This window comes from Triticum aestivum, chromosome 3B, assembly GCF_018294505.1.
Source record: "Triticum aestivum cultivar Chinese Spring chromosome 3B, IWGSC CS RefSeq v2.1, whole genome shotgun sequence".
In the NCBI taxonomy this organism is placed as follows: Eukaryota; Viridiplantae; Streptophyta; class Magnoliopsida; order Poales; family Poaceae; genus Triticum; species Triticum aestivum.
In genome coordinates this window covers 759,263,749-759,283,044 of record NC_057801.1, presented here as the reverse complement: position 1 = coordinate 759,283,044, position 19,296 = coordinate 759,263,749, and positions in this window count along the sequence as shown.

The following is a 19,296-nucleotide window of genomic DNA, read 5'->3' as shown; positions in this document are numbered from 1 at the left end:
TACAACCCTTTTAAATATTTCTTTCTAGCTTCCACCAAAATTATGGGATGTCAGTAGGAGCATATCATTCTATTATATGCAAAAATCCAGGGATGTTCTTTGAAATTTTTGAGTGAATCAACCTCATCTTCATTCTGGTCCAACATGATGGTTTGTACAACATCCATATTATTACTTGCTCTTTGGCCCTTGATTCTTTCTCCTACTTGTAGTCCTCCATGCTAAACCCCTAAGTCCAGGAGCATGCACTCATTTGATCATTTTTGGTCCATGAAATGATGCCATTCACCTCCTGTCCAGAATTGAAGTTCTGCAAAACTTGCACTAGCAAGTTTGTGCTTTTCACAAACTAACCTCACCACCCTCTTGTGCATCCAAAGAGACTAGGATCTGGAAGAATTGGCCACTCCAAGAAATGCCTAGGTGCCTGTGGCATTTTGTCAAACACCTTGAGAGCATGACCAGATTTGACATGAGTTGTTGTTGGCATTGTGAACTTGGTCTCCTGACCAAACCACCTTGTCCCTTGATCTTCCCTCTATCACTAACCTAGTTCTGTTGCTTGCCAACCTCACTTGAGACCTCTAGCATGCCCCCACATTTTATCGAACACATTCCGTGCGTGCTCTGGGCGCGAGTAGAGCGCGCGTATTGCACGAGCCACGGCCGAGCCGACACATCGCGCCCCTGGTTTTGGCACGCTCTATAGCGCCACGCCACGCACTCCCCTCCTCACAGCAACACGCCAAGCCGCCCTGGCAGCCTACAACGCCGCCGTCAGAGCCTTGGCGGCACGCCGGCGTCCGCAGCGCGCCCCTGCCTCAGTAGGTGCTGACAAGCCACCAGCGCTCGCCAGCTGCCCCCTTAAGCATCTCCAGCTCATCCGCAGCCTCGTCCCCTAGCGCGCGTCGCCGCCACGTCGCCACAGCTATAGAAAGACGGTTCGCCATCGTCCTTATCGCCGGCCACCTCGGAACTGACCTCCACCGCCTATATAAGGGCCACGGAGCTCAATCGAGTCCGGAAGCAACCTCAAATGATCCCCCTAGAGCTACCATGGCCAACAGTCGAGGAGGGGAAGGCCATCTTCCCCGAGTCCGGCCGGTTCGGTCGCCGCCAAGTCCCGGCCGATTCCTCGCAACCAGGGCCTCCCCCTCTCCACTCTCTCCACCAGGAGCTCTCCCTCACTCTCGTGAGTGCAACCCCACGCTCAATTTTGGTCGGAAACCACCGTAGCCCCAAACTCACTTTGCTCCCGAAGCCTCCTCCACCGCGAAGCTCGCCGCCGGCAGCTCACGATGTCCCCGCCGACCCAACGACCACCGGGAGGACCGCCTCAGTCTTGCGGATCCATCCCCACCCTCGAGGGCCCGCAAGGTGCCGCCAAACGCCAGCGATGATCGCCGGAGTCCCCGCCTCTGTTCGGCCAGAGGAAGAGAGGGAAGGTGATTGGTCAAACCTGACCAGTGGGCCAGGCAGGCCCACTATCAGTGATGCAGCCCCGCCGCCACGTGTAGTAAGTGAAGGCGCAGTTTCAGAGTACATCTTCGACGTGTGCGTTTATTCGAAACGTTTTTCTTTTCTGTTTTATTTAAAAAAACAGTTTTTGACCAAACTTTGACCGGTTGTATTTTATTAAATACAACTCCAAATAAATTAATTCTTTTTCCTACCTCTCTCAAATATTGTCTAGTTTATTTTAAGATTTATTTTTGTGCTGTTTTGAATTTATGTGTTAATTCAAATTTATTTAAAATAGGACCTTGGAGAAAGAGAAGAAAGCTTTCAAATGTTTTGGAGTGCACCCTGCCTTACCGCACATTGAAGGCAAGCATTCTGAACCCCGGCATAACATTTTTGTGTGTTCGTCGACACGTTTATAACACCACCTCATTTCGGAGAACTTGTTATTTCATGTGATATGATCAGTTGCATGAATGCATATTAATGATTTCCATGCTGTTGGAAATGAACACACTTGTGATAATAATCATCCTCATGTGCCTTGCATGCATACCGGAAGGAATCCGGGAAAACCTCTGCCTTGGGTAGGCATGAGTTTGTCGCTGGTCTCCGTCGGGACGGTTATGTCTGGTATGGCATAGTAGGGTATAATGAGCGGTGATTCTGTTGGTTGAAATATTTTTGTTATACATGTCATGCAGGGAAGATTATAAACCTCCTGAGTCGACCATAGATCGAGTCTTGTTCCAGTAACCCCCATACTTGTTTCGTACTACCACTCGTCTGTACAACAAGTAGGGTACGGTTCAGTAAGTTGTCAACCTCTTTCTAGCACACACCGTACAGAGAGGCCATGGTGGAAGATACCGGTTGTAGCTGGTAGGCAGGCCACCTGGTCCGGGGGCATGGGTGTTTCCGGTTGAGACCGAGAGGGGAGGCCACCCCTTAGAGCGCGCAATATAAATTTGATCCCATGCTAGGCGAGGTTGTAGCCTCCCCGATGGACTAAAGGAATCCTTTACTCGTGGGTAAAGAGTACACCCTCTGCAGAGATTAAACCTATTCGAATAGCCGTGTCCATGGATAAGGATTACAGTCTGGGATGGGTCAAGTGTCGGTCTTAGTGTCGGTCTTCGGAGGAGAAAATGTTAAACCAGAAAATGGATTGTGACTTGTGATTTACGATGATTATGATTATTTTTATTTATGGACTAACCCCTTTATATTATTTGAAATATGGAGTATCCTTGGAATGGTTTTACCTCCTGGATATTCACTGTAATTATTTTATAAGCCCTTTATGTGGTTTCGCTCAGACGCCCGACTCTGGCATTTCTTTTATAAGCCCTTTATGTGGTGTCGCTCAGACGCCCGACTGTGGCATTTCTTTTAAAGCCCTTTATGAGGTGTCGCTCAGATGCCCGACTGTGGCATTTCTTTTAAAGCCCTTTATGTGGTGTCGCTAAGACGCCCGACTATGGCTTTTCTTTTAAAGCCCTTTATGTGGTGTCACTCAGACGCCCGACTGTGGCATTTCTTTTAAAGCCCTTTATGTGGTGTCGCTTAGACGCCCGACTGTGGCATTTCTTTTAAAGCCCTTTATGTGGTGTCGCTCGGACGCCCGACTGTGGCATTTCTCTTGTTTACCAACCTTTCGAGGCGTCGCTTCAGACACCTGATCGGTACATTTTATTATTACTATGAGATTGCACATGCATAAATAACATGCTCGCATGCATCAGAGTTTTATTACTTTTTTTTGACTAACGTCATGAGCATAGAATATTTTCAGCACATCATTTTTATATTTATTCCTGTGTTCATAATGTTTGCGAGTACATTCAAAGTACTCACTGGCTTGTCCCTGGCTATTGTCTTGGCCAGATTTCTTGTGTGGAGAGGAGCGACGTGATGACAGCCTGGAACCTAAGCAACGGTGATAGCAGCCTTGCGAAGATAAGAGTTAACCTGGTCAGCTGTTCTCATGGGAAATGGAGTCCCATAGACACTGATGATTCACAACCCGCTTCCGCCATCAACCACTAGAAACCATTTGTTGCACTCACAGACCAGAATGGTCTTGACTACATATGTTGTATTTTGCTTGGAATTTCTGTATCAAGTTGGTGCCTCATCAGCTAACAGTTATCCTGGGGCTGATGAGCACAAGGGCCATTTTCTGGGAATTAATACCTGGAGAATCGGTTGCCACAGATCTCGATCTCACCGAGATGGGATTGTAATCTCTCTGTATGTATCCATTACCAAAATCGATCCCACCGAGTTTGTGTAATCGGTCCTACCGAGATTACAATGCAAACTCTCTGTTCCTCTTCGAAACATTTCGGTCCAACCGAGATAAGCGAATCGGTCCCACCAAGTTTGCCTGACCAACTCTCTGGTTAGCTTATTACCAAAATCGGTCCCACCGAGTTTGTGTAATTGGTCTCACCGAGATTACGTTATGCCCTAACCCTAACCACATCGGTCCCACTGAGTTGACATGTCGGTCCCACCGAAAATCCTAACGGTCACGTTATTTGCTAAATCGGTCCGACCAAGTTTCACAATTCGGTCCCGCCGAGATTGGTAAGTTGTGTGTAACGGTTAGGTTTTGTGTGGAAGCTATATATACCCCTCCACCCACTCTTCATTCGTGAAGAGAGCCATCAGAACATGCCTACACTTCCAACATACATTTTCTGAGAGAGAACCACCTACACTTGTGTTGAGGTCAAGATATTCCATTCCTACCATATGAACCTTGATCTCTAGCCTTCCCCAAGTTGCTTTCCACTCGAATCTTCTTTCCACCAAATCCAAATCTTGCGAGAGAGAGTTGAGTGTTGGGGAGACTATCATTTGAAGCACAAGAGCAAGGAGTTAATCATCAACACACCATTTGTTACTTCTTGGAGAGTGGTGTCTCCTAGATTGGCTAGGTGTCACTTGGGAGCCTCCGACAAGATTGTGGAGTTGAACCAAGGAGTTTGTAAGGGCAAGGAGATCGCCTACTTCATGAAGATCTACCCTAGTGAGGCAAGTCCTTCGTGGGTGACGGCCATGGTGGGATAGACAAGGTTGCTTCTTCGTGGACCCTTCATGGGTGGAGCCCTCTGTGGACTCACGCAGCCGTTACCCTTCGTGGATTGAAGTCTCCATCAATGTGGATGTACGATAGCACCACCTATCAGAACCACGACAAAAACATTGTCGGTGTCAAAACCGGCGGATCTCGGGTAGGGGGTCCCAAACTGTGCGTCTAGGCGGATGGTAACAGGAGACGAGGGACACGATGTTTTACCCAGGTTCGGGCCCTCTTGATGGAGGTAAAACCCTATGTCCTGCTTAATTAATATTGATGATGTGTGTTACAAGAGTGGATCTACCACGAGATCAAGGAGGCTAAACCCTAGAAGCTAGCCTATGGTATGATTGTTGTTCGTCCTATGGACTACAGCCATCCGGTTTATATAGACACCGGAGAGGGCTAGGGTTACACAAAGTCGGTTACAAAGGTAGGAGATCTACATATCCGTATCGCCAAGCTTGCCTTCCACGCCAAGGAAAGTCACATCCGGACACGGGACGTAGTCTTCAATCTTGTGTCTTCATAGTCTTGGAGTCCGGCCGATGATGATAGTTCGGCTATCCGGACACCCCCTAGTCCGGGACTCCCTCAGTAGCCCCCGAACCGGGCTTCAGCGACGATGAGTCCGGCGCGTATATTGTCTTCGGCGTTGTAAGGCGGGTTCTCCTTCAAACTTCATGTTCCCGTCGAATAGTGTCCGGCTTCCTTATAAATGTTGCGCTCCTTGGCTTCTACGCCCAATAATGGCCCTCTTCCACGTGTCGTACGAATGCGAAAGGCTGGGGTATTTTTACATTTTACCCCCTAACCGTGCGAACGAGCCGCCTATAAGAGAGGCGAGGATCTAGATCCAGCTTACACCATCCTCCATCCGCAAGTTCTCATCGAAGCGCCTCTGACAAAAATCCATTCCATCATGGATAGTCGACGCGGCTCCTCCTCTCGCGCTCCCAGCCCTAAGCCAGGAGATTGGGGGAGATGCTCAGTTCCACACAGCGAGCTAGTGGCGCTCCAAACCGAGGGATATCTTCCCCCAGCTTTCATGGTTCCGGTTCGAGCCGGACTAGCCACCTACAAGGGTGGGAAGCAGGCGGAGAGCGTCCCCAACCCCTCCAAAGGGGAGCGGATATGCTTTGTCCCCTACCTAATAAGGGGACTCGGATTTCCCATACATCCGTTTCTCCGGGGGCTCCTAGAGTTCTACGGACTCCAGCTTCACCACCTCACGCCTGCCTCCATTTTGCACATCGCGGGCTTCGTAGCTCTTTGCGAGCTGTTCTTGGGCATCGAGCCCCATTTTGCGCTGTGGAAGAGATTGTTTTGCCTCGTACCCCGTTCTCATGAGGGGTCGATATATCAAGTGGGCGGAGCCGAAATATGGCGCATCGCCGGGACCGGATATCTATCCGGCACCCCGAAGAAGGCGTCCGAAGACTGGCCTTCGGAATGGTTCTACATGGAGGACGCCCCTCTGCCGGATCCAGTTCGGATCGGCCTCCCGGAGTTCAGCAATGCTCCCTTGAAGAAACGCCTGAGTTGGCGCCCGCGGAGCCCTCAACGGGAAGATGATAGGAGCGTCCATTATCTGATGGGCCGGATTAGATTACTGGCCCACTCCGGATTGACCATGATTGGAGTCATGGCCACGTGCATTATGCGAGGGGTGCAGCCACTCCAATATAGGGGCCACCCTATGTGGGATTTCAACGGGGAAGATGACGCCACCCGTCATGGCCGCAAAGGGCCAGGCTCGGCAGCCGATCTGGCAAAGATCCTGTCCGGCTTGTACAAGGGAGAGGAGGAGGACTTCCTCCGCACGAATCCGCTGAATGGATTCTCTATGAATAACCCTCGGAGCTGGGTAAGCGGATATTCATCCACCCGATCCATACTTTCAAAGTCAAGTATCTTACTCTGTGATTTCGACGCAGGAGCTGCGCCGGGATGTGGAAGGCATACGAAGCCTAACTCCACAGCCCGAGGATCCGGAACGATCCCTTGATCCGACCTCCGAAGAGGATCCGGACATAAAGGTGGAGCTGATCGACGGGGTGTTCCACCAATTTAGCATGGACAATGCCCTAGTCGCCATTACGGCTGACTACCCCGGTTTATTTCCGGCCTCCCAGGTGACTACGACCGAGGTCTTGACACCATCATTTGATCCGCGCTCAATTCTGACCATCCCATACTGATGGTGCATCGCAGGAGGTGCCTTTAAGGCGGGAAGCCGAACCCGCGGTGGCCGGCCAACAAGGGTCAGTCCGGCCCAGCAGGCGGAAGAGGAGTGCGACGCGAACTGAAACGTCGCCGCAACGGTACGGAGCACCGCTATTTTTAAGGGAAGGATTCCCAGGAGGTATATTAATGCTCATAACTTTTCCAGAAAGAGCGCTCGCCGGACAGTGTCCGGAGAGGTTGCCAATCAAGCCTCCGCCAGCCATGCTCCAACGCATGGCCCGGGAGGGGAGGCGAATACAAGGCATGAGCCGGACGCTCCTCCGACGGAGGATGCCGACAGGCTGTCCGCCACCCGGTCTGAGGTGGAGAGCGCCATGAATCACAGGCGTCGCCGGACAGTTCTTCGTGACGCGTGTTTCTCCCCGGAGGCGTTAAATGCCTTTGATGCGGGAAACGCGCACCTCCGTGCCGCTCAAGATGGGTTAACCAGAGCCACGGAGCAGTATGTGAAAGACATACGTGTAAGTAATTTTAATAGTTATATATGCCAGTAGCCCCCGAGACTTAAAATAGTTAAAATAACTGATTTAAGGATCAATTTTTATGCAGGATCTTATGGAGAAGAATACCCATCTGTCCCAGGAGCTCCAAGAGTGCAAGGCCCAACTTGAGGCCGCACTGGCCGCCACAGGGGGAGCCACAGAGACCCCCGCTGGTAAGACGTACTTTGAAAAGATGATTAATTAACAAAGTGCGGCGTGAATCTGACAATAATATTGCAGAGGGCGCCGGACTAGATCCGGACAAGCAACAGCTACTGCGTCAGCTAAAGGCCGGCGAGAGGGTGCTTATGAAGGTGCAGCAGGAGAGAAACAAGCTCCAAGATGCCCACACCCAGCTAGGAGAAGAGCTGAAAGGTGTTCGGGCCCAGCTGTCTGGCTCCGTGAAGGAGAATCAGCGGCTTCGTCGCGGCATTTATAGTAAGTGCTTGAGCAAATTCCTTTGAAAAGAAGAATTCGGCGAGGAAGTCGATTGACAGAAATATGTCTTTAGGTGTGCTCACAGGTCGCCCTGCGGAGGAAATGCCTGGGTCAACGGGTGACCAACTTCCCGAGCTGGTGCAATTGTTCGAACGTGTTCGGCAGGCGATGAGTGGCGTCGTTCAGGCTTTATGGCCATCCGTCTCCCTACCCGAGGGCCTTGGTGAGCTTGCTGAGAAGCTCCAGGGAGCACGGCGACGCCTCCGTTTGTGGAAGATATCGGCCTGCCGTCAGGGCGCCAGGGAGGCCTGGGCCATGGTGAAGACGCGCTACCCGAAGGCTGACCCAAACCACATGGCCGAGGTCGGACCTGCGGGGCCTGATGGGAAGGAGATCCCTGTGAGCTTGATGTACGGCCAAGTAGAACTGGCCGCGAAATATTCCCAACAGGACTGTAAATTAGACAGCCTGTTAGATGGGATTGAGGAGGAGTACAATCAGTCGGTTTGACGATGTAATTTGAAATGACATGTAAAATGCCTTCTAGCCGGATTGTAGATCGTTTGTCTTTGCGGACCGTTTCGCTTCAACCTCGGGACCCAACAGTCCGGAGTGTGTCCGAATACCCTTACGGTTATAAAAGAACCGGGGCATGCATGGAGACAAGGCGTCGGGGTCATAATTGCTTTATCAGACAAGTGCCCAACTAGTTATGTTATATTACATGGTTAGTAAGAAACATCTTCCAGGGAGAATAGTTCCGTTAAGGGTTCCTTTCCCTGGGAGGCATGCCCTAAGGTGCAATGCCGGACTGCGAAAATAGCAGAAAAAGCATCTGGGGGCAGATAAATAAGTAAGTAATAAATCATCTTTCAAGTCACCGACCGAATATTCTCTTAAGAACGCTAGCTTTCGGCTTCACCCAGTCTGAGGTACACATCCGGCTGACCCGGCAGTAACAATCGCAGAGGTGCTCCCTTTACCTCCTAGCCGAACAATCGGGAACGTAGGGGTAAGCACAGGAGCCAGGCAACCCAGCTTGGCCAAAACTTAAGTCATATCGATGCATATAATGGTGAATAAAAGGTACATGCGGAAGTATGACACATGTATTGGGCGTGAAGCCCATATGAATAAGCTTCTGGTAAAGAAGCCCCCAGGTATAATGAGTGCTAGGAGCACATCAAGTGTGTGCGAACAAAGCGCAAATCAGCCTATAAAAGGTATTGAAAAAAAGTGGGAAGAAGGAGGGGGACAAGAGACAGTAAAAAATATAAAAAGGTGGACGGGGGAGTGAGACGAACTCTGAGTCCGGTGTTTAGGCGTAGAATCTTCGGAGACGGGCTGCGTTCCATGGGTTCGGCTCGAGTCGGTTGTCAGATGCTTTACGTAGACGGTATGCTCCGCCGGTCAGGACTTGGTCGATGATGAAGGGACCTTCCCACTTGGGCTTAAGTTTGTCCTTTTTCTTGTCCGGCAGGCGTAGAACGAGTTCGCCGACATTGTAAGTTTTGGCCCGTACTTCTCTGCTTTGATATCTTCGAGCCTGCTGCTGATAAAATGCGGAACGAGCCTTTGCCACGTCCCGCTCCTCCTCTAAGGCGTCCAAACTGTCCTGCCGATCCAACTCGGCTTCTCTTTCTTCGTACATGCGCACACGAGGTGAGTCATGAATTATATCGCAGGGCAGAACTGCCTCTGCGCCGTATACCATGAAAAATGGTGTGAATCCAGTAGTTCGGTTTGGCGTGGTCCGCAGTCCCCAGAGTACGGAGTCGAGCTCCTCTACCCAGTGCGTGTTAGATTCCTTGAGGGACCGCACTAGTCTGGGTTTGATGCCGCTCATGATTAGACCATTTGCTCGCTCGACTTGACCGTTAGTTTGGGGGTGATAGACTGAAGCGTAATCGAGCTTGATGCCCATGTTTTTGCACCAGAGTTTAACCTCGTCGGCCGTGAAGTTCGTGCCGTTATCAGTGATGATGCTGTGGGGGACGCCAAAACGGTGTACTACCCCGGATATGAAGTCTATCACCGGTCCGGATTCTGCCGTTTTAACCGGCTTGGCCTCAATCCATTTGGTGAATTTGTCCACCATGACCAATAAGTATTTGTGCTTGTGGGTTCCCCCTTTAAGGGGTCCAACCATGTCAAGCCCCCAGACCGCGAACGGCCAGGTAATGGGTATAGTTTTGAGGGCGGTGGGTGGCATGTGGCTCTGATTAGCAAAGAGCTGGCAACCGACGCATCGTTGGACTAAGTCCTGAGCATCTGCCCGGGCTGTCGGCCAATAAAATCCTGTACGGAAGGCCTTGCCTACAAGGGCCCGGGCTGCAGCGTGGTGCCCGCCGAGTCCGGCGTGAATTTCAGCCAGGAGATTCCGCCCCTCCTCTTCGGAGATACACCTTTGAAGGACTCCGGTTGTGCTTTTCTTATAAAGTTCTCCCTCATGGACCTTGTAGGCTTTAGATCGCCGAACTATGCAGCGGGCCTCATTTTGGTCTTCGGGAAGTTCCTGCCGAATTAAGTAGGCTAGGAATGGTTCTGTCCACGGGGCAATTACTGCCATTATTTCGTGAGCTGAAGGTGTTATTTCATTGGCTGAGCCGCCGATTGTGTCAGAATGGTCTGAGTTAGGTGATGCAGCTGGCTCCGGATTGTTATTTCCGGACTCCTCTTCCCATAACACGGATGGCTTAAAGAGCCGTTCCAGGAAGATGTTTGGAGGGACGGCGTCTCGTTTCGCGCCGATGCGTGCTAACACGTCTGCTGCCTGGTTATTATCCCGGGCTACATGGTGGAATTCGAGTCCTTCGAACCGAGCTGACATTTTTAGGACGGCGTTGCGGTAAGCTGCCATTTTTGGATCTTTGGCGTCAAAGTCTCCATTTACTTGGGATATTGCGAGGTTTGAATCCCCGCGCACCTCTAGGCGTTGAATGCCCATGGAGATTGCCATCCGGAGGCCATGTAGAAGGGCCTCGTATTCGGCTGCGTTGTTGGAGTCCATGTACATTATTTGAAGTACGTATTGGATTGTGTCTCCAGTTGGGGACGTCAGGACGACGCCAGCCCCCAAGCCAGCCAACATTTTGGATCCGTCGAAATGCATGATCCAATTGGAGTATGCGCCGTACTCTTTAGGGAGTTCGGCTTCGGTCCATTCGGCGACGAAGTCAGCCAGAACCTGCGACTTTATAGCTCGCCGTGGTTTATAGGTTATGTCAAATGGTAAGAGCTCAATAGCCCATTTTGCAATCCTGCCCGTTGCGTCGCGATTGTTTATAATATCGTTGAGAGGTACTTCGGAGGCCACCGTTATGGAACACTCTTGAAAGTAGTGTCGCAGCTTCCGGGATGCCATGAACACCGCATACGCTATCTTTTGATAATGTGGGTACCGGGACTTGCATGGAGTTAGAACAGTGGATACGTAGTACACTGGTTTTTGAAGAGGGAATCTGTGCCCTTCTGTCTCTCGCTCGACGACGAGTACCGCGCTGACAACTTGATGTGTTGCTGCGATATATAATAACATAGGTTCGCCCAGGTTGGGCGCGGCCAGGACCGGATTTGTTGCCAGTATGGCCTTTATTTCTTCGAGTCCGGCTGTGGCAGCATCCGTCCATTCGAAATGTTCGGTGCGCCGGAGGAGGCGGTAGAGGGGCAGAGCCTTTTCTCCCAAACGGGAGATGAAGCGACTTAAGGCCGCTACGCATCCGGTTAGTTTTTGTATTTGCTTGAGGTCCTTTGGAATATCCAATTGTGACAGAGCTCGGATTTTGGCCGGGTTTGCTTCAATTCCTCTACCGGATACGATGAAGCCCAAGAGCTTTCCGGCTGGTACGCCGAAGACGCATTTTTCCGGATTGAGCTTAATGTCATATGCTCGGAGGTTGTCGAATGTCACCCTCAAGTCTTCTACTAGAGTTTCGACGTGTTTGGTCTTGACGACCACATCGTCTACGTATGCCTCTACTGTTTTGCCTATCTGGGTAGCCAGACATGTTTGAATCATGCGCTGATATGTTGCGCCGGCGTTTTTGAGTCCGAAGGGCATTGTGTTGAAGCAGAATGGCCCATATGGAGTAATGAATGCCGTTGCGGCCTGGTCTTTCTCCGCCATCTTGATTTGATGGTATCCGGAGTATGCGTCGAGGAAGCACAATGAATCGTGCCCTGCGGTAGCATCGATGATTTGGTCGATGCGAGGGAGGGGGAAAGGGTCCTTTGGACAGGCCTTGTTAAGGTCTTTAAAATCGACGCAGAGGCGCCAGGATTTGTCCTTTTTTGGTACCATTACTAGATTGGCTAGCCAGTCCGGATGTTTTATATCTCTGATGAATCCGGCTTCTAAGAGTTTGGCTAGCTCCTCTCCCATTGCCTGTCTTTTGGGTTCGGAAAATCGCCGAAGAGCTTGTTTGACTGGCTTGAATCCTTTTAGGATGTTTAGGCTGTGCTCTGCCAGCCTGCGTGGGATTCCTGGCATGTCTGAAGGGTGCCAGGCAAAAATGTCCCAATTTTCCCGAAGGAATTCTCGTAGTGCGGCTTCGACATCAGGACTTAATTGTGCCCCAATGGAGGCCGTCTTTGTGGGGTCCGTTGGATGGACCTGAAATTTGACTATTTCGTCTGCTGGTTTAAAAGAGGTGGACTTGGACCTCTTATCGAGTATCACATCGTCCCTATCCACCGTGGAGCGCAGCGTAGTTAGTTCCTCTGCCGCTAGGGCTTCGGACAATGCCTCTAGGGCCAGTGCGGCTGTCTTATTTTCAGCGCGGAGTGCTGTATCTGGATCACTGGCAAGAGTGATTATCCCATTGGGTCCGGGCATTTTGAGCTTCATGTACCCGTAGTGGGGTATAGCTTGGAAGATTGTGAATGCCTCTCGCCCTAACAAAGCGTGATATCCGCTGCCGAATGGGGCCACTTGGAACGTGACCTCCTCGGACCTGTAATTGTCCGGTGAGCCGAACACTACATCTAGTGTGATTTTTCCTGTGCAGCGTACTTCTCGACTAGGGATTATCCCTCTGAAGGTTGTGCTGCTTCGCTCGATGCGGCTCCAGTCAATTTCCATTTTTTGAAGGGTTTCCTCATAGATGAGGTTTAGTCCGCTGCCGCCATCCATGAGTACCTTAGTAAGACGGAAACCGTCCACTATCGGACTGAGGACCAATGCGGCTGGTGCTCTAGCTGTTCGGAATTTAGGTTCGTCGCTGGCGTTAAAGGTGATAGCCGTGTCGCTCCATGGATTTGTTGTTGCTACTTGGTAGACTTCGGCGAGGCTGCGGATTGTTCGTTTCCGCACGTTATTTGATGCGAAAGTCTCGAAGACTGTTAATACCGTACTGGTACTGCTGGGTTGGTTGCCCGGGGCTAAAAAGCCCACGCCACTTTTGGCCACCTGCCGTAGTATCCAACATGCTCGAAGGCTGTGTGTTGGAGTGGCGCCCTCCGTACTGTGGATTTTGCAGGGTCCGTTGAGCCATCCCTCTAGTACGGTTCCGTACCCTTTAGGGGTTTTTTGCTTTTTGGTTTTTAACCCAGGTGCTTGAGTATGACGCACCCTTTTATTTCGGACTGGGGTTTTATTCAGGGCCGGATTGTCCCAAAACATGGTTTCGGTTTTCCAGGCACTCTCCATCGCGCAGTATTTTTGTACAATGGTCGCTAGGTCGGCGAAGCGTGAAACTTCGCGACGACTGATGGCGTTTATGATTCCCTTTTCCGTGCAATTGTTGCAGAAGATTGAGATCGCGCTTTCTTCACGGCAGTCCTTTATCCTGTTCATAACCAGGAGGAATCTGGCCCAGTAATGATGTACTGTTTCAGCGGGCTCTTGCCGTATTTGAGATAGATCGCTTATGTTTGGGTGGGCGGGTGGAATTAAGTTCGGAACCCCGCCCGATCCGAGGCTCAAAGGCCAAGAAGCTTCCGGATTCGGAAGCTTGGTTTGCTGAGCGCTTTCCAACAGATCTGGTCCGATGCCTGACTTTAGGTTCAGTATTTGATTAGCGTCCGTCCTTCCGCGGGAATCCGTCATGGAGGGATCCGGAATCCGGACATAGTTGGATTTTAACATAGAAGAAGAGTTGCCGCATTGTTCCTCTACCACGACAACGTGGTGGGTAGCCTGGGGAGAGTTAATTTCTCTCAGATCGGTTTTAAGCCCAATCTGATCGTAGTCGGTGGCGACTCCCAGGGCGGCGATGCGATCCAAGAGCTCGTTTACGGAGGAGAGCTCAATCGGATCTAGCTGCTCGGCGAATTCCGAGCTGACGTGAAGATCGCTTTCAATGACTTGAGAGGTCATTGTCGGGGCGGTGGCCGAACAGGCGGTCATGAGAAAACCGCCTAGCCGGATAGTCTGGCCGGCGGCCAAAGCTCCCTTGACGACGGCACCGTCTTTAAAGACAGGAAAAGGCATCCTTCCTGATGGTGACGGCACAGAGGAACTCTCAATGAAAGCACCAATGTCGGTGTCAAAACCGGCGGATCTCGGGTAGGGGGTCCCGAACTGTGCGTCTAGGCGGATGGTAACAGGAGACGAGGGACACGATGTTTTACCCAGGTTCGGGCCCTCTTGATGGAGGTAAAACCCTACGTCCTGCTTGATTAATATTGATGATGTGTGTTACAAGAGTGGATCTACCACGAGATCAAGGAGGCTAAACCCTAGAAGCTAGCCTATGGTATGATTGTTTTTTCATCCTATGGACTACAGCCTTCCGGTTTATATAGACACCGGAGAGGGCTAGGGTTACACAAAGTCGGTTACAAAGGTAGGAGATCTACATATCCGTATCGCCAAGCTTACCTTCCACGCTAAGGAAAGTCCCATCCGGACACGGGACGAAGTCTTCAATCTTGTGTCTTCATAGTCTTGGAGTCCGGCCGATGATGATAGTTCGGCTATCCGGACACCCCTAGTTCGGGACTCCCTCAAACATCCTTGTCTCCAATTGCATTTGCACACTCCAATCCCATCCCTTTACATTCTTGCAAGTTGCATGCTTTACTTTCCGCTGCTCATATACTCTTTGCATGCTTGCTTGCTATGTATTGTGAATGTTAAACTTGTGCCAAAACTCCACTTAAATTCAAAGAGATTAAAAAAACTGCAACTTTTCTCACTGAGTGTCTAATCACCCCTCCTCTAGACACCTCTTCTTTATCCTTTCAATTGGTATCAGAGCTTTGGTCTCCATTGCTTTGGTTTAATCACCATTGCAGGAAGATGGATGAGTCTACTTTGGGGAGTCTTATACATAGAGTTCCTATACTTGATGGAGAGTACTTTTATGAGTGAAAAAGTGAGATGTTTGTGATTTTCAATGAATATCATTTGAACAAGTACATTGCTAGCCCTTGTGCACCTCATGTTGATTCTATGCATCCTACTCTTGATGAGTCAATTGACATGATTCGAAATCTTAGAACTAATGATCTTATCACTACAAGTTTGCCTAGAAACATGATAGCTTGCTTGCCTACTCTTAAGTGTGCCTACACCATATGGAAATTCCTTGAGGAACATTTTCCAAGTTATTCCTTGAAAAATCTAGATGAAATTCTCCATAAGTCTATTGCCTTGAGTAAGATGAATTCAAATGATCCTAAGTTTGGTGATTGTCTGTTTGAGCTTACAAACCTTATGCGTGCCAAAGGAGATGTTGGAATTATTAGCGATATTATTTCCGAAGCTACTAGAATTCATAAAGAAGATCATTGTCAAACTCACTCTAACGAATCACCGTCTCTAGGAACTGATCCACCACATGACGATGTTGAACATGGATACTATGATGAGGATGATGATAGTGACTTTGATCTTGATGATGAAATGAGACACTTTGGTCTTATGGCAAATCTTCGGGGATATATGGCAGGAGGAAAGGAATGGGTTCTTGATAGTGGATGTACCGGTCACATGACCGGAGATAAAGATATGTTTCGCGAGCTTGCTGAAAACGACGGCCCTCGAAAGTATGTCACTTTCGGTGACAACTCAAAGGGTAAGGTGGTTGGCCTTGGTAAGGTGGCCATCTCACATGATAGCTCCATACAAAATGTCATGCTCGTTGAATCTCTTGGATACAATTTACTTTCAGTATCTAGACTTGCTGATTTTGGTTTCAATGTCCTATTTACTGAAGTAGATTGCCAAGTGTTTCATAGAGATAATCATAAAATGGTTTTTACCGGCATTCGTAGAGGTGATCTTTACATTGTTGATTTCACTAAAAAGGCTCAACCTAGAACTTTCTTTATTTCTAAATCCTCTAAAGGTTAGTTATGGCATAGACAATTAGGTCATGTGGGCATGCGAAACCTTAACAAGCTTATTAAAGGAAATCATATCCTTGGCGTTAACGTTGTCATATTTGATAAGGATAGACTTTGCAGCGCTTGTCAAGCAGGTAAACAGGCTGGAGGAAGGCATCCCGTGAAGAACATCATGACCACAAGGAGGCCACTCAAGCTATTTCACACGGATCTTTTTGGTCCCAACGCCTACAAAAGTTTTGGTGGAAATTCTTTTGGTCTAGTTATAGTTGATGATTTTCAAGATTTACGTGGTTGTTATTTCTCGATGATGAATCGCAGGTTCAAAAGATCTTCAAAAACTTCGCTAGGAAGGCCCAAAATCAATTTGAAGTGAAGATCAAGAAGGTTCGCAACGACAACGAAACGAAGTTCAAGAATGCAAATGTGGGCACCTTTCTTGACGAAGAAGGGATTTCACATGAGTTCTCGGCTATGTACACACCTCAACAAAATGGAGTTGTTGAGAGGAAGAACCGGACGCTCATCGAAATGGCAAGAACGATGCTTGATGAGTACAAGATGCCGAAGCACTTTTGGGCAGAAGCGGTTGAGACAGCTTGTCATGCAACAAATCGCTTGTATCTTCACAAGCTACTCGGCAAGACGGCATACGAGCTCCTCACCGGTAACAAACCCCAAGTTGGATACTTTCGAGTATTCGGCTCAAAGTGCTACATTCTTGATTAACATCGTCGTTCTAAATTTGCTCCTAACTCTCTTGAAGGTTTCCTAATTGGTTATGGCTCAAACTCTCACACCTACCGTGTCTACAATAATTTCACCCGAAAGGTTGAAGAGACGGTAGATGTGAAGTTTGATGAATCTAACGGCTCGCAAGTAGAGCAATTGCAAATTGATGTATGGGACAAAGACCCTTCAGAAGCAATCCAAGACTTGTCTATTGGCAAGATTCGTCCAACGGAGGTGAAAGAGAGTACCTCGTCCGTCCAAGTGGAAGCTTCTACCTCACAACAAGGTGAACCAAGAGTTGATACGGCATCCACAAGTGGAACACACCAAGACAAAGAAAACGAGGAAGTACACCAAGATGAACATCAACAACCTCCTTCTCCACCACGACAAGAGAATGACAATGTCAACAATGAAGAAGGCCAAGAAGAAGAACAATATGAACATGATGTTCTACCAAGATCCAAGCAAAAGCTTTCACGAGTTCGAGCAAGAGTTGCTAAAGACCATCCCATCGAGAAAATCTACAATGATATCCAAACCGGGAGAATCACTCACTCTAAAACTCGTTTAGATAAGTTTTGTGAACACTATTCATTCATCTCTACCATTGAACCTATGAAGGTTGAAGAAGCACTGGAAGATCCGGATTGGATAAACGCCATGCATGAAGAGCTACACAACTTTGAGAGAAATCAAGTTTGGACATTGGTTGAGAAGTCCGACAACAACCACAACATCATCGGTACCAAATGGGTGTTTCGCAACAAGCAAGATGAATATGGACAAGTAGTTCGCAACAAAGCACGTCTCATCACCCAAGGCTACACTCAAGTCAAAGGTATGGACTATGGTGAGACATACGCCCCCGTTGCTAGACTTGAGTCCATTCACATCTTACTTGCATATGCTAATCACCATGATATCACCTTGTACCAAATGGACATTAAAAGTGCTTTTCTAAATGGTGAAATAGAGGAGGAAGTTTATGTTAAGCAACCTACCGGCTTTGTCAATCCTAAGAAACCTAATCATGTGTACAAACTTCACATAGCTCTTTATGGTCTTAAACAAGCGCCTAGAGCATGGTATAAATGCTTGACCAAGTTCCTTATTGCAAAAGGCTTTTAAATTGGAAATATTGATTCTACTCTTTTTACGAAAATGGTTAATGGGGAATTATTTGTGTGCCAAATCTATGTTGATGATATTATATTTGGTTCGACTAACCCTCACTTTAGTGAGAAGTTTGGAAAGCTAATGTCAGAGAAGTTTGAGATGTCTATGATGAGTGAACTCAAATTCTTTCTTGGTTAAATCAAGCAAACTAAGGAAGGTACCTTTGTCTCTCAAACAAAGTACACCAAGGACTTATTCAAGAAGTTCAATATGCAAGAATGCAAAGGTATGACTACACCCATGCCTACTAGTGGACATCTTGATTTGACCAAAGATGGTGAACCGGTTGATCAAAAGGTTTATCGCTCTATGATTGGTTCATTGTTATATCTATGTGCTTCACGTCCCGATATTATGCTAAGTGTGTGCATGTGTGCACGATATCAAGCAGCTCCTAAAGAATTTCATCTTAAGGCCGTGAAAAGGATAGTGAGATACTTAATTCATACACCAAATTTTGGCATTTGGTATCCAAAGAGGGCCTCTTTCAATCTTGTTGGCTACTCCGACTCGGACTATGCCGGTGACAAGGTTGATAGAAAGTCCAGTTCGGGTACTTGTCAATTTCTTGGTAGATCTCTTGTGTCTTGGTCTTCCAAGAAACAAAACTCGGTATCCTTATCCAACGCCGAAGCGGAATACATTGCTGCTGGTTCATGTTGCGCTCAATTACTTTGGATGACCCAAACTCTTAAGGATTATGGGATATATGTGAAACATGTTCCTTTACTTTGTGAAAATGAAAGTGCTATCAAGATTGCTCACAATCCCGTACATCATTCTTGAACTAAGAACATTGAAGTTCGTAATCATTTCATTCAAGATCATGCTGCCAAAGGGGACATTAATATTAAGCATGTTCGCACCGATAAACAATTAGCGAATATATTCACTAAATCACTTGATGAGAAAGTGTTTTGCAGGTTAAGAGGTGAATTGAACATCATTGATGCTTCAAACTTGGAGTAGGAACTCCATTTGGATACATGCAAGGCATGAGCCTATGACTAATACTTGATATTCTTCGAATGTTGTTATCTAAATATCCTGGATATATTTGCACCCTTGCATGCTATTTAACCCTTGTAGGTACTTGGATGTATCTAAATATGTGAGATTGTAACACAATCACATCTTGAGCAAATCTCTACATCACCAAGTTCCTACACAACGGTGGTTGAAGACAAGGAAGCACGAAACCCTTCTAACATATCCTTTGACAAATTCTTTTTTTAACTTTATGATTGTCATGTTGGATACACAAGTGCTCTTCCTTGCAAAACTAACACATGTAGGAAGATGAACTCAAGTTCCAAGTGGTGCTCCCAACTGTTGATGAGCTACATCGACTTAGAGCAATCCACAGAAGTTCAACTACAT